We start from the raw sequence: 16,000 nt of genomic DNA on the forward strand, positions 1-16,000 counted from the left end.
ATTTTTGTTATTATGAGAAAAAGTATTATGATTGTTGTGTAAAATAATAAAAAAGCACATGGTTTCCTATCCTAGGTCTCAGAGTTTCCCAGAACATTGTCATCACTTTCACTGCTCTAACACTCCCAGTTCAACTCAGGAAGTTTGGTAATTAGTGAATCTGGCATATTAGAGCAAGAAAAACTCTAGGTACTCCAGGGCCAGCCCTGAGAACCTGTGGCTTAGTTGCAGGCTTGACAATCTGAAAAAGCATTCATTCATTCATCCATCCATTCATTCATTCATTCATTCATTCATTCAATCTTTCATTCATTCATTCATTCATTCAATCATGGTTTCCAGTCTATCACAGAGCACCATAAACATTCACACCTAAAGATCATTTAAAGTAGCCAGTCCACCTACTGGCATGTTATTGGAAAAAGTCTAGCAGGAAACCCACGCATGCACAGGGAGAATTACAGAAAATTACTCACAGACAGCAACCTGAGCGTAGCATTAAATCAGAGCCCCCGAAGCTGTGACGAGGCAACTATACCCCCTGTAAAATCATGCACCAATATAAATACATAAAAGAACATCAAATGAAAGTTGTTATTTGTCAGAACCTGCAGTTAAAAAGTATTCCACAAATGGTTTAAATGAACGACTGAATGAATGAATTAATTTTGGTAACGTAGACCTCGATTCCCGTCTCCGTCCTGTGTGTGGAGTTCTCGTTGTAGATTTCCTCTGAGTACTTCAGTTTCCTCCCTCAGTCCAAAGATATGTATCGTAGTCTGGTAGACATCTCTAAATTGTCTGTAGCATAGGAATGTGTGTGTGTGTGTGCCCTGTGATGAACTGGCACACGGTCCTGTCTTGTGCCTCAAGTCCCCTGAGATAGACTCCAGGTTCCTCTTAACCCTGTGTAGGATAAGCACTACAAAATATTGACGGAATCATAAAGAAATGTATATCGTCATTGAAAATGCATCTAATACCCCAGAAAGGTTTGCGGATTGTCCCTTTTTGTGGGTTTATTTAATATCTTTTTTAAGAAGCTTTGATTTTTCATAAAGTTTAAACTATTAACCTTTCTAATAAACCTTGAAGAACTATCTTAATAATATTGTGTGTTAGTAATATTAGGTATTCTGTAGGGGATGAGATGCAAGAGTTATTTTATTATTTTCTTCTAGTCTGGTTTGTGAAAGGGAAATTGTTCTGGTAAATTGAAATGAGGGCTGGTTTCACTCGTACACGAGCATAAATAAAAGCGGGGCGATGAAGGTGCAGACGTTGTACAGCATGCGTACACACTCACACACCCTCCGTTTCTCTTCACGGGTTGTGGTTTCTTGGAGTGAGTCAGAGAATCTGAGGCCTCTCGAGAGCGGGTGTGTCGACCTCGCTTTCAAACCACAGCATGCATGCCATTTCTGGGCATGAAAACCACCGCGCACTCTGGGAGCCATGAGTCCGACCACGCCGAACAATGCCCTTCAGTTACACATTTTTCCCTGAGCAGCATTCTTCCAGTCATGACATCAGCTCCTCCTGCTTGAGAAAACGCAGCTGCTGTTGTCACTCAGGGCAAGTTTAGTGGCTAAACATCACAGTGCTGAAAGACAAATGCTTGGAAGTCTCTAATAAAACTGTCATTGTCTTTGGCTTATACGCAGCTGACACTGCTGGGTCAGTGAACTGAACACGTGTCTTTGTTAAGTAATAATACTTTAAAAAATGTCTTTGGCAAAAATGTCTCTTATGAGGCTTTACTTTGACCCTGGTGTGTCTTCTGTCTGAATTATTTTCACTTGTGGCTTATTTGACAGTAGGGACATATGACACAGTGATATCACACAGACATTCTGCCTAGATTCTGTAGTTTAATAAAATAAAATAATTCCAACAAAACAGAGAAACCTTTTTGTTTTAATGGAACAGTTTTGAACACTTTAATATTATTTCTTTAATTATAATTATAGTATGGTTATGAACAGGGTGAGACAGAGGTGCAGCAGGTTGCATTGGTGATTACACACAGCTCCAGTTTTACTTGTTTTCCCTGAGTCTGTACGGGTTCCCTCTGGGTTCTCTGGTGTTTTCCTAACTCTCAGAAATATTAGGTCATTGTAGGTCTGGTAGGTCATTGTAAATTTTCCCATCGTGTAAAAAAAAAAAATGTGTACAAAATGGTATGAATCCAGAACAGATCATGGCCTTATATGCAAAAGCTTGCACATTAGTCTTCATAATTAACATGTAATCTTCAATGATACCCAAGATTAATTTTGTAAAGAAGTTCTTAAAAAAACCTTCTGTATTTTGCAGAAGTTCTTTTTTATCTTTCTTTTTTCTTTTTTTTATTTCTAAAAGTTTCCTCCATTTCCCTCAATGCTGTTTGACTTCCTGATGGTGAGATTTATACCTCGAGAGGGACTGATGCAGCAGGACTTTAGTCTTTTAGTCTATCCAGGTCACTCATCTCTTCATCTCTGCACTCTGCTTCAAATGACAAGAGCTTGTCATCTTAGATCGCTAGTTAGCTCGGTAGTCAACTAGCCAAGCCGTGTCTCTGCTGCATCTTAACACTCACATCTCCTATTAGTAGCTGCATTGCATTTTCAAACTTTGACTCCAGATTTTGTTGTTTTTCTTTTTCTCTTTTTACGACCTAGCACGTTTTTCTCTTTTTACGACCTGGTTCTAGCAAATTTCCGTCTCGATATTTCATGTGATTAATAATTCTAGGCAGGATTGAAAATTCAGGTAGATAATTCAGCATCCAATTCTGTAAGACAGATTCAAGGTCTTAGTAATCTTATCTAGTTACCTTATTTTTTTGGGGGGTGCTTCAGAATGAGAGCTGTGTAGACTTAATTAACTAGCGCCATAGTGCTCGTGTTCTGGGAAGCTCACAGCAGATTCAGCACCTCTCATAATCCGAGAAGCACATTATCTAACGGCGGCTCATTATCTTCAGGCACTAGCAGTCACGCACTTTTCAGAAGAGAGATTTAAAATAGAGTTCATTACAAGAATTCTTTGCTTTTTCTTTCCTCATAGATTCAGGTCTCCTTAAAACAGGTGCAGTCATGAGGTGCTGGAGAAATGAGTCTATCCATTATTATTATTTTTATTATTATTGTTATTATTATTATTATTGTTGTTGTTGTTGTTGTTGTTGTTGTTGTTAGCTATTTTAACATCCAGAAGCTTTCTCTTGTATTGAATTTGCTTTCATCCTAAATGTACATTTATAATAATATACAAATATATTATTTGGAATGAAATATTAGGTTATAAGATATGATAATGAGGAGGCTCACGATTGGTTTTGTTGTCGTTGTTGTTTAAGAAACTTAGCAGAAAGGTTCACAGTGCATGAAGTATGAAATGTGCAGCTGAAGATGCCTCAGGATGCAACAAAAAAGTCACGGGAGATTTTTATGTACATATAGCCGTCAGACATGGTGTTTATGTGACAAACAATGACAGTTGTCCTTTATCCTGCATCCTCAGTAACAAACAAACACACTTTTGGTTTATATGTGTCTGTTGAACATCTCATTCTAGATTGATCCCTTTTGCTGTTATAATGCGCTCCACTTACATTTTCTGTGACGTCTTTCCACTAGATGTTGATGTGAGTCTGTGTGGATTTGTGTTCATTCAGCTACAAGAGCATTAGTGAGATCAGACACTGATGGTGTAAGAGTGAGGAGGTCTGGGGTTCAGTCGGTGTTCAGTGGGGTTGAGTCAGAGTCAGGGCTCAGTGCAGGACACTCGAGTTCTTCTACTCCAACCTTCTCACACCGTGTCTTCATTGTAATTGTTTATTGTAATGTTTATTGTAATGTTTATTATGTTTATTGTAATGATGGAACAGTGTCTGAGTTCCAGTGAAGAGAAAATGTAAACACTTGATTTAAATTATTACATATTTACTAAGTCTCTTATGAGCTTAATTTAAAATGCTAGAAGGAAAAACAAACAAAAAAATATCACCCTGAACTATTATGTGGTAGCAAATCTTCTGCTCTTGACCCCTCTTTGAACAAGCTGAAAAAGCCGGACAAATAAGATAGATAGCTGTTGACAAGCACATTTGAACCACCAGAAATTTGCGAAGTGCGTGGCCATGTTTTGACAGCAGTTATTACACCAACAAATATTTCCAAATATCTACTAGCTGTCACTCACAGTATTAGAATAACTTTACTTAAACTTATGAAAACCTTTGTACAACATATCCTGTTTCTCAGGTTTCTCTGTAGTTGAATCTATAAGCAAGCAGATCAAATGATTGTTGGACGTTCTCACTAGATACATATTCATACCACATTTTAATTCATAACAAAAAAAATAAGGCTCCATTTGTTTGCTCCGTTCATGTAAAGATCATTGTTTAGTAGCCAAGAAATCGTGTATAATTTACTCTTACTCCCAGTGGTGGGTAAGACCAGCATACAACCTTTTGTATACTTTGAGTGAAAAATATAGCTCAAGTCATATAGCCGCAGGACTGGAACACATCTGTTCCTCTTTCTCCAGAGCACAGCTGTTTCTTCAGGTTTCCCATAGCAAGCATTCCTATTCACAACCCTGCCCACTACATAGAACAAGCCACACATGTTTTCAAGACATGTGAAGGTGATTTTGTCTCTAATGCGACTGGCATTAAAATACTACTCAGTGCTTTTCCTGATTCCTGAAAGCCCAGCGCCTACACTGACATGCCAGTCTACTGCATCATAGATCACTTTGTGACTAGGTTTATGGCTCAGGGACGTGTTCATATATAGATAACCTCACGGTCCATTTCCGCCTTTGGCTTCAGAATAATTACACCAACACGCAAACCATGTACATGAACATGTACCTTCACCCACACACAAAGACGTGACTCAATAACCAGAACATAAATCTAGAAAGTTTCTGTTTCCTCTTCTGTGTGAACAGGAAAAAAAAAGAAAACTCAAATCTCCACAAAGGGACATTTCAATTAGAAATGAAATATTTCATTATTTCAATATCTCGTGGTATAAAAGAGTTTCTACAAATTCTTTGTAGCTTTAGGTCTCCTTTTAACACCTCCCAGAGGGAAGCTTCAATTTCAGTGAGAGGAGGATTGGAAGATTCTCTCAATCTCTGCTCAGCTTTCTGTGTTTAAAAGCCTTTTAATCTAATCTCAGATAGCCGTCTCCATGTTTCCCCTTTAACATTCTCTGCCGTGTTGGCAATTTTCTACAATTTTATATATTTAATCCTAACAAAGTATTACCAAATGAATATATGCAGCTTATTTGTATATATTTTGTCTTATAAACTCGTTCTATAACAAGTTATTTTAGTGAATTCTAATTTTGTATATAACACATCAACCTCCTGCTGTTGCTTCCCTAAAAGATCAATAACTGCTATAATTCTAGGCATATCTCCTACTCCATCAAAATAACACCTCATGTTCATTTATAGCTTATGGATTGCCGTAAAAAATGTTCAGCCCAGATATACAGTATATATATATCTGCAAACCCTAAGAATAGCATCAGTGATGAAACACAGCTTTGGGGTCCATCTGTGTTGAAGAGATGTTGATAGATTTTTCATTACAAGACACATTTGAGATTAGACCATAAATCTATTAATATATAAATTCTTTTTAGCTCCTATGCTACACAGAGTCACAGGGAACCTGGAGACTATCCCATGGAACCTGAGAGACAATTTGGGGGACACCCTGTATGGGGTACCAACTCATCAACTCAGGGCACAATTTAATATAGCGTTCGGCGTCAGTTCAGGCAGGCCACATAGTCAAGCAACCCACCTCCTCCCCTACTGTAGCTCCTCCTTGAAACTTTGTGTTTAACTTAATCAGTGTCATTCTGTTGTCACTGATGCAGGCTCTGTTCTAAATGGGGGATTTTGTCTTGCTGCTTTCCCAGTTAAATGGGAGATTGTCCCCCCACGAAGCTGCTGCTGTTCCCTGACTAGCTTTCATGGAGCTCATGAAAAGGATGGGGAATTCAGAACAGAGCCATACCGCCAAATGTCAATTTTATAAGCTTGCAAATAAAAAATTTAAATATATGTCAAAGAATTGTGTTTATTTTGACTCAAGTGGTCCTGACTGAAATGATGTCAATCAGCCTTTGGCCTGGGTGAGGAAACCTGAGACCTGAAAGAAACCCCTGAATCACAGGGAGAACATGCTATCTCCACACAAACAGGGCAAAAATGGGAATCGAACCCTTAACCCTAGAGCTGCGAGATGATTATCTCTGATGATCTCCACAAACAAAAACCAGACCAGAGCAATTTTTCTGAAATCATATAACTATAAAGCCCTAGAAAGACCGATTCATTTGCTCATGGTAGGGATGATATGGGAGTGTATTTTAATCAAGCAGGGGTTAAGTAATTTTGTAAGAACTAACTTAAGTTGAAGAAACAGAAGTAGACTTCCCCTTAGGCGATCAGATCGCAGGGTCTTATTCAGCTTATTCCTGCTGCAGCATCTAGCTGAATCTCATTAAGACTGAATCAACAACACCACTGCACATGATCAAAGGCAATCTAATCAAAACAACAATCTAATCTATAATAAAAACCCATTAAGATAATCAGCAGAGACATCGCTATTTGTTGGGAACATCTCTCCCTTTCCATCTTCTCTAACTTCTTACTCATTATCCAAGGACAATGTATTTTTTTAATCCTGTTTGCTTTTCTGGATTATACATTTGAGTTCCTTCCTTTTTTCCCCTCTGATTCATGTCTATTTTTATAAATAAAGCCTTTCTTGGATCGGACATTGATTCACTTCGTTGAAAATCCGTGATTTGTTTTTATAGTGAACCTGAATAACCTTGAAGCAGGTAACATCAGAACAGCCGTCTTGATGTGTTTCGATGCTGCATTCAGTCCAAATCTCAATCTAGTCCTATTATCTGTCGTTACCTGTCTTTAATTCAGGAGCAGGTGTACTACATTACGGTCTGATTATTAACAGGAGTGTATACACATCACACACTGTGTCAAAGCTTTGATTAAGGATTCATGGTGAGTACAGCGGACAGTCAAGTTACTGCTACCGTGTTGCAGAAGGTGAGCAGAAAGTTTAATTAAGCAACATTGCACAAGCATGAGCGACCTATTCTGTATAACTGTATGAGTGTGATGTATCTTTAGTACATCAGCTCTATAAACAGGAAATTAATATAGAGTAAGTGACATTACATACGCAATATGGTTGAACGGTCTAGATATTTTTGATAGCGAAAACAGATCCCGACTAAGCTACACTCACGTCAGCTACCTCGCTTGCTAGCTCACATTGATTTGCACATGCATGCTAAAGGTGATTCAGGAATTTTACGTGGAGAAAGCAGAAGAGCAGAGTGATACACAAGACATTATACAAGATGCACGTTTTATCCAAGAAGTGTCTCTTCGAAGGTGTGATCCTTCTGTGCTATATTTTTATGGCAACTCATAAAAATCGACCATAAATGAACAGGAAGTGTTATCTTTGATGTAGCAGGAGATAAGCCGAGAATTATAGCAGTTATTGATCTGTTAGGGAAGTAACAGCAAGAGGTTGATGTGTTATACCCGAAATTGGGATTCAGCAAAATAGCTTGGACGTTTAACTTAGAATAATACATCAGGAAGTAATGTGATAGGAAATATTTGGACGAAAAAAGAGGGAAGACAAATGATTGCAGAGATTGGTTTATTTCTGTATGAAAGGTAATTGGCTAGACAAAAAAATATATATAAATAAAAGTATGTTGAAACCATCTTTTCTGGACCAAAGAAAAATTGTGAATGCACACCTTTGGTTCAAACCATGCACACCTAAAACCTCTAAATCATACTAAGTTTCTTGATCTTTCCTCACATGCATAGTGTAATTAATAGTCACAGAAAGTACTGAAAATACACATTGGACTATTCATTGTCTGACAATGAAGCTCAGTCTCAGATGAGATGACCTCATTGTTTTTCCTCCCACTGGTTCTCTTCTTCTCTCTGGGGTTTGCATACTGTGTCCAAATCACTGAAACAGCTGCCTGGAATCTGGGTCATGCAAGCCTTGCCTTTACTCTCCATAACCAGAGCCCAGAGAATGTGGTGCATAGCAATAAAACAAGACACTCTACATTATCATAAGACATTTTCTAAAAGATTAAACACAACAGTTATAACAATGTTTTATTACATTAAAAAAACATAGCCTGACGTCCTTGTCATCACAGCATTATGCTAGTTTTGGGTTTGATGAAGTTTTGATTAGTATTATTATTATTATTATTATTATTATTATTATTATTATTATTATTATTATTTATAGAGGTTTTGAAGCCATGTTTGAAATGATTTTCCTAAGGTCATTGCTGAGAAATCTAATCATAAATATATTGCAATATGCCTTTGTTATATTTCAAGGAAACCAGTGAAACATTCCCATATTTCATATTAACACTGATAATATAAAAAAGAGCATGTCCGACTCCAAGACTCACAGACGGACTAATGACAGAGAAACTGCGAGTGCCAGCGAGAGAAATGGGATTCACAGAATAATAAAATGCACATTAGCTCAAGTGTGAAAGCTGACTTCAGGATGTCTAAGAGCCACTAACTTTTGTAAAAGATATAACTGATGTCCATCAAGACGTGGCAGATGGGATAACAAATTTTTTTCTCATTATAATATGTACTGAAGCACTTTACTTCCCACACTAGCCCTTTATATATACACTGATGTTGTTCCCTGTTTATTTTCACCACAGCAGATCATTTGGTCCACATATTTGATTTGGCACAGGTTTTATGCCAGACTCAACCCTCTCATTTTGGGACTGGCCCTAAGAGTTAGATATTCAGTGGCTCAGTCAGCTCCCTGTTTAGGAATCGAACCTGGGCTGTGGCAATGTTTATTTCATTTTATTTTATTAAGCACACAACATATGCTATTTTTTGTATTTTGCTTTTGTTTTATTATTTATTTATTTGTTTGTTTGTTTGTTTGTTTACTTATTTATTTATTTATTTTTGTATGGCTTCTTATTCTTAGTTTATTAACTGGTTTGTTTCTAGATTTCTGAAATTTCACTCACCCGGGTTAGGGTTAGGGTTAGGGTTAGGGTTCTGAGATGCTTTTCTGCTTATCACTGACAAAAATTAAGGTATGGGAATAATTTAAAAATCACAAACCAAATAACAATCGATGCAATATTCAGTATTCTTTTCACAAGGGTTTTTTGCTGCCTTTAAGACAAGGACATAGTACGGGTAGGACTAAGGATCTCAGAGAAACTGTGTAAATCATGTATTACTGTATTAATAGTTTATTAAAGAACTTCATTAAAACTGAAACCCTCTTCCACTGTAGCCTATAAAATAGACATCACCTAGAGTGGGATATCAGCTTTTCACTGTATATACATATATATATATATATATATATATATATATATATATATATATATATATAGATAGATAGATAGATAGATAGATAGATAGATAGATAGATATAGATATATATTCAACCTCTGAATACTACAGTCTCTATGACTCTTAGCCTTCAGCTTTGTCACATGAGTCTCACCAGCACCGCTCACGTCATCCGGTCCCAGGGGCCAAACCCCAATCAGCTCCCAGAGTGAGCTCTTTGACCTCGTCATCTGATCATCAGACACGAGACAAAACAAACAAACACTTTTGGCAGTTCACCAAATGATGATCTCATGATAAGTCTCACCTGTTCACAATAACCCATATATCTAGAAACAACCCTGAAAAACCTACAGACTTTGCTCCAGCATTGTGCTTGTATTGATTTCAAGCCATGTCGTGACTGTGCTTAACATTATCTCATTAGCCTTGTGTACTTTATGCACATTTTGCCCTCACTGAGATTTAGTCTCTCTCTGGTTTTGAGTATTATTTTAGAATTTTGTTTGTTTTGAGTGCATTTAAATAAAAGCATAATATAGAAATTAAGGTATATATTCCCATCATGTACTTAAATGGGGGAAATGTGACCTCTGAGACTGTGATCATTGCATGGTTGTTGGTTTGAGTATTTTAGAAACTGCTGATCTCTTGGGATTTTTACACACAACAGTTTCTACTGTTTAGACAGAATGGTGTGAAAAATATCCATCCGAGTGGCAGTTCTCCAGGAGGATTTGCCTTGTTGATGAGAGAATGAACAGACTGCTTTGAGCTGACAGGAAGGCTGCAGTAACAAAAATAACCACAATTTACAAACATCATGAGCAGAAAAGCATCTCAGAAAAACATCTCACAACAACTCTCACATTTTAAGGCTTTTAACGGCTTCAACAGCACTTTCGGGTTCTATTTCTGCCAACCAAGACCAGCAATCTGAGTCTACAGAACATCATCACCTGGTCTTTTTGCCACGAATAGCCATGTACTTGTGTGCCTAATAAACTGGCCTGTTAGTATATAATTCCATTTACCCACAAAGTTTGACCAGATCTTTAATTACAACAGGATAATCAAACAAAACCATCAAATTATCTTCAAAATCTTTACTCTGCGAATCTCATACTGTATTTAATTTTATGTATTTCTTTTTTTTTTATAACTGAATTATAATCTGGGAGCTTTATTTGTATTCCACACCAAACAACTAAAACTTAATCCTGATTATGTTTTCCGCTTCAGGTCAAACTTTTGCTTGTGTTTATCTTCTAATCCACAAGCAAGGAAAGGTATTTGATGCCCTGTAGGGGAAAAGAAGAAAGAAAGGGAAAGCAACCCAGCAGCAAAGAAAAAAAAGAGTCTGGTGGATGAATTGAAACATTCACTGATAGTCTCATGTAATATAATATAATATAATTCTTCTCTATTTACAAATGTCAAGAGCAACATCTGTTTCAGGAATACTTCAGGGGGTCGATAATCCAATTAATTAGGCACTTTCTGTCCTAGGAGACTTTACAATCTTCAAGCATCTTAACAAGAGAGAGAGTGCTTCTTTTTATTCTCTGTAGCTCGAGTGTTTATCCACAGTCACTACAGTGTGAACTACAGGTCCAGTGTGAAGTCAGGTGGATTTCAGTGGACATTTTAATGGGCAGTACGAGGGCATCTGTCACCGGTTCCCTGTAGGATCAGACATAAAACATACCTGACTCTTAACACTGATGGAAGAGTTGCGTCCTAATTCTAATCCGGATCAGATCATATCCAAATTTGCTCCATTTTACTAAATCTAATGAACTATGAATAAACTGAAAATAGTATATATTGTTGAGATTGATTTGGTGCATGGTTTGTGGCCTCTTCTTACTCAGCAGGCACAAAAATAAAAATTTCCATTTTCTTTTCATTTCGTCAAAGAGACTAAGCACTTCACGACCCCATCTACTGCTGACGTTTAAAAGTTTGCAAGAAAACTTGTAAGATAGACAGATGTAGAAGCATCATGCTTACCTAAAGTGTTGAGGTGACATAATATACAGCTCTGTATGACTTACATGGGTTACTATTATCATACATCCCACAGCTACAGGTTCATCCTGCAGCCAGAGAGCAGGGCCTGCATGTGCCGTGATCATTAAGAACCCATCCAAAAGGCTAAAAATGGGACTCTTCTGTATCCATATCACCAGCTGCAAAGACATAAGTCATAATATTACTGCCCTGGTGTCTGACATATCATTAAACATTTAACAATAAGAATTCTCAGCCATCTCAGATGATGGTTCACTGCACCTTATTGCATCTAATCTCTGATTCTTAGTATAAGCTTCGCTGTCAGAAACCGGTCCCTTGTGGGAAAAAAACTGTCTGCTTTGTCAGACATCGAGTGTGCACTGGATGTATTTCAGGAAGCCTGGCTTATGGGCGAAGTGTGTATTTCAGGTAGCTTCTCGTGTGATTGATGCGACACGTTTGTTACTGCTAGGAATCCTAGTAATGTTCCTCTACAAAGCAAATGACACACTTCTTCTAAAGTCGAGTCTTATTTGCTCACCGGACTCAAACTGACACCGGTATGTATCACCTATGAGCTTTGGAACGTGAAGGATTTTAAAGAGCGACTCGATTTGATAACGCGAAGGTTGCCGTGACATGATAATCACCAAATAACTCGCAAAGCCTTGGGTGTGTGAGGATCTGGAATCATGTAATCCAGGTTGAGGTGAGAAAAACATTTCACTATCTGGAAACAGACAGTTCTCACACACATTCAGTACATTAGTCTAAACACACAAGTACAAATGTAAAAAATTATAAACATATATATATATATATATATATATATATATATATATATATATATATATATATATATATATATACATATATATATATACATTCTCATTCCCATTCTCTGTTTGAGTGGGAAACAAAAAAACGAATAGACGAGACAAGATGGTATAGCTGTAAAAGTTTACGCTCAACAAGAACCTAGTTGTTAGAAACATACTCCTGAACACAAGGTCAGGTCTGAAAGTCCCACAAATGCTTTCTGCATTGGAGACTTGCTACAATGTCTCCAGTAGGAGACAGTAGATGGGAGTACGATTAAACCGGGGGAATAGGATGGAAGAGGAGTGCAGATGATGAATTGGGTGTTCTTACTTCCTTCACTTCCACCAGGCTGATCCATCTTCTCCTGAGTGTTGCAGGCTACTCAAAGCATACCGCATCGGAAACTGGAGCAGAGTGAAAAACGATCAGCGACAGGACAAGCAGACACTAGAGAGGCTCCTGCGGCAAGGCTAGAATTAGCGCTTTTTCTTGTGACTGAACCCATTTAAAAGCCATTTATTCCCCCAGGGGTTACAAATGAAATTATACCAATGCTAGACATGTGTACAATATGTCTATAGGGTAGTCTTGAACTTTCCTTTTGGAAGAAGCCTATGTAGAATCCTAAAGCTAGAGTGTTTCTAAGAGTGTTTTCACACCTTGCTCATGTGAAGGATTTGTGTCAGAATCTGGTGTGTTTTTTTTCCTTTGGTTCGGTTCATACAGACCTATATGAACACAACGATCGTGTTTGGATCCGCACCAAAACAAATAGACAAGTCACTGCAGTACACAGTGAAATGAGACAACGTTTCTTCAGGATCATGGTGCTACATAAAACAAAGACAGAGCTAAGGACTTAGTAAGTAGTCCTAGATACATAAAGTGTATCTGCGCAACCTGGTGCAAATAGTGCAAGACAAGACAAACAAGTGCAAGTGCAGGAAATGATTAAAAAAACAACTGCAAGTAAATTGTGCTTAGAAAGCATCAACAGACCAACAAACCAAGCATTTTGAAATGACGTATAATATTCATAAAAAAATCTAATGTTTTTTTTTACACAAAATCTAACCTCAATTCCTGCTCAACCTGATAATTTAAAATATCAACAGCTAAACAGAGAGCCACAATAATGTCTCAGAGCTGCTGATTATCCATATTGATGGATGAGCACTATGAGCAGATCCCTGGAATATAAACAGATGTAGTCTCAGGACAGTTTACTCACATGTGGCTCTAAAAACACATTTTGGTTTGCTTTCAAACGGTGCTGCGTGAAAGAGAACCGATCCGAGGAGAGAAAGCAAAACCAAAGTCACTGTTTATGAACCAAGGTGCAGATCTACAGGTTTGAAAACACCTCCAGTCTCACAGCTCCAGTGTTTCAGGCTTGATCATTTACATTTACAGCATTTGGCAGGCACCTTTATCCAGAGCAACTTACATTTTATTTCATTTTTTATATGACTGAGCATTTGAGGGCTTAGGTCCTTGCTCAAGGGCCCAGATTGGTGGACCTGGGATTTGAGCTCATGACCTTCTGATCAGTGGACCACCACCTTAACCAATAAGCTAACACATCCCCCTAACCGTAAACTCAGGTTGTTGTCTGTGTGTTGTTTTGCCTGTTCTGCTCATGTTTGTGTGGGTTTATTCTGGGTTCTCTGAGTTCCTGTGTGAAGGAGCGATGTGAGCTCTCCTGCCTTTCATGCAATGTAACCCAAATCCACTGAATTTCACTTCGAGAATAGAATGTTATAAACAACGTAGAAAAATAATTACATGGTCTTTAACGTTTGGAGGTTAAATAGAAAAAAAAAAACATTGCATGTCTATTAATGACAATAGCTAAATATAAATACTATACATTTATCAGTGAGGCTTTCATGCACTTTTCACACTGATTTTCAAAACATTTTACAAATCCTCTGCCATACCCATTGCATGGCTTCCCAGACACTTATCCCGAATCGTTCTACTCAGCTCGGGTTAGGTCTGGAAACTGGGACTGTTCCATTATAGAACCAACTTCACATCATTCTAATTTGTATTAGAAATGAACACACTACATGTAATGTTCTCCAAGTAAAAAAGTATGAAAATATAGTTTAATGTGCCAGGCACTGCCCTCCAGCTGTGTCGAAACTGAACTCAAAAATGATTTCACACCACTATTAAGAATCAGGATGAGTGGCAATCTTCAAGCTTCATAGGGGAAAAAAATCGGAGAATAAATTTGTTAAATTAAGAACAGACCTGTGTTAAATCTCTGAGCTATACGGGTGTCTGTTACTGATGACTTGAAATTCTTCTGACATTCTCATCTCTGAGCTACCAGGAGGTTATATTACTAATGTGTATCATTTTACATGATTACTGGCACCCTTTTAAAAAAGATTTTTTTCCCCTCTTACAAAAATCATTCGCATAAGCAAACTCAAATAATATGGTTTCAGTATTTGTCACATTTTGGATTTAACTGTTAGATGTTATGTTTGCAGGGGAGCATGGTGGCTTACTTACAGCATTTACCAGACCTCTTTATCCAGAGCAGCTCATATTTATCAGGTTTATACATCTGATCAGATGAGGATTCAGGGCCTTGCTCAAGGGCCCAGCAGCAGCAGCAACTTACTTAGTGGTCTGTAGGTTTACTTCACCACTCCATGGGTCAAATTTTCTCACCCTGTGTGTGGAGATTGCATGTTCATCCCATGCTTCAGGGGTTTCCTCGGGTACTCCATTTTCTTCCCCTAGTCCAAAAACATGCTCTGAAGGATGATCGGCATTTTTAACTTGTCTGTAGTGTGTGAATCTGTGAGTATGTGTGTTACAATGGATAGATGGATGCCACTTTGGAATGGAGTGGTGAGGGATGTGGTAGCTTAGAGGTTAAAGAGTTGAACTAATGATTAGAAGGTTGTGAGTTTGAATCTCAGGTCCACCAAGCTGCCACTGCTGGGCCCCCGAGCAAAAAAATAAAAAGGTAAAAAAAAATAAGGGTAAAAATGTATGCCACTCTGGATAAGGCCGTTTGTAAAAATGCCATAAATGTAAATAAAGCTTTCCATACCTACACAACCCTCATATGTAGTCAATAGCTAGTGCATTCAGGGGAAGGCGGCTCAAACCTTATGTAAAATGTAGAAGGTTATTGATGATTCAGTGCTGTTTTGAATTGAAAGATAGAAGCCCACATTGAGAATGCAACCTTGAGAATATAAAGAAGCTTGAAAAGTTCTGCATGGCGGCATGTCTTCAAGTCTCTTCAAGTCTGATAGATTTTACAATAAGCAGCTCAGTGCTGTAACCCAGTGGAGGCTTTGCCAAATATTGATTCGATATAAGTTGCTTTAAATGAATAGTTCGTTCAAATCAAGAGCCTCTACGAGTGTCTCCAACCTTATTAGACATTAGATTAAGATTCTCATTCATTCAAGAGACTTATTCTGTATAAGCGAGGCATCACCAAGCATTAATTAGGATTAGAGTTGAGGCAATATTTTATCAAAACATTATGATAAGATACCTTGTTAAAACAAAGTATAGAGCATCTAAATATGTTTTAAATCTAACTTTGAACTCACTCTATGACATACTGCACGTGAAATGTGTATTAAATTTTCATGAAAAGTGGAAGTCATTCTGGAGCTGACTGTATAGATCACTATAATGTTGCAGAAGCTATTTCCTGTTTCATGTCATA

The sequence above is a fragment of the Tachysurus vachellii genome, chromosome 21, assembly GCF_030014155.1.
Source record: "Tachysurus vachellii isolate PV-2020 chromosome 21, HZAU_Pvac_v1, whole genome shotgun sequence".
Lineage (NCBI taxonomy): Eukaryota > Metazoa > Chordata > Actinopteri > Siluriformes > Bagridae > Tachysurus > Tachysurus vachellii.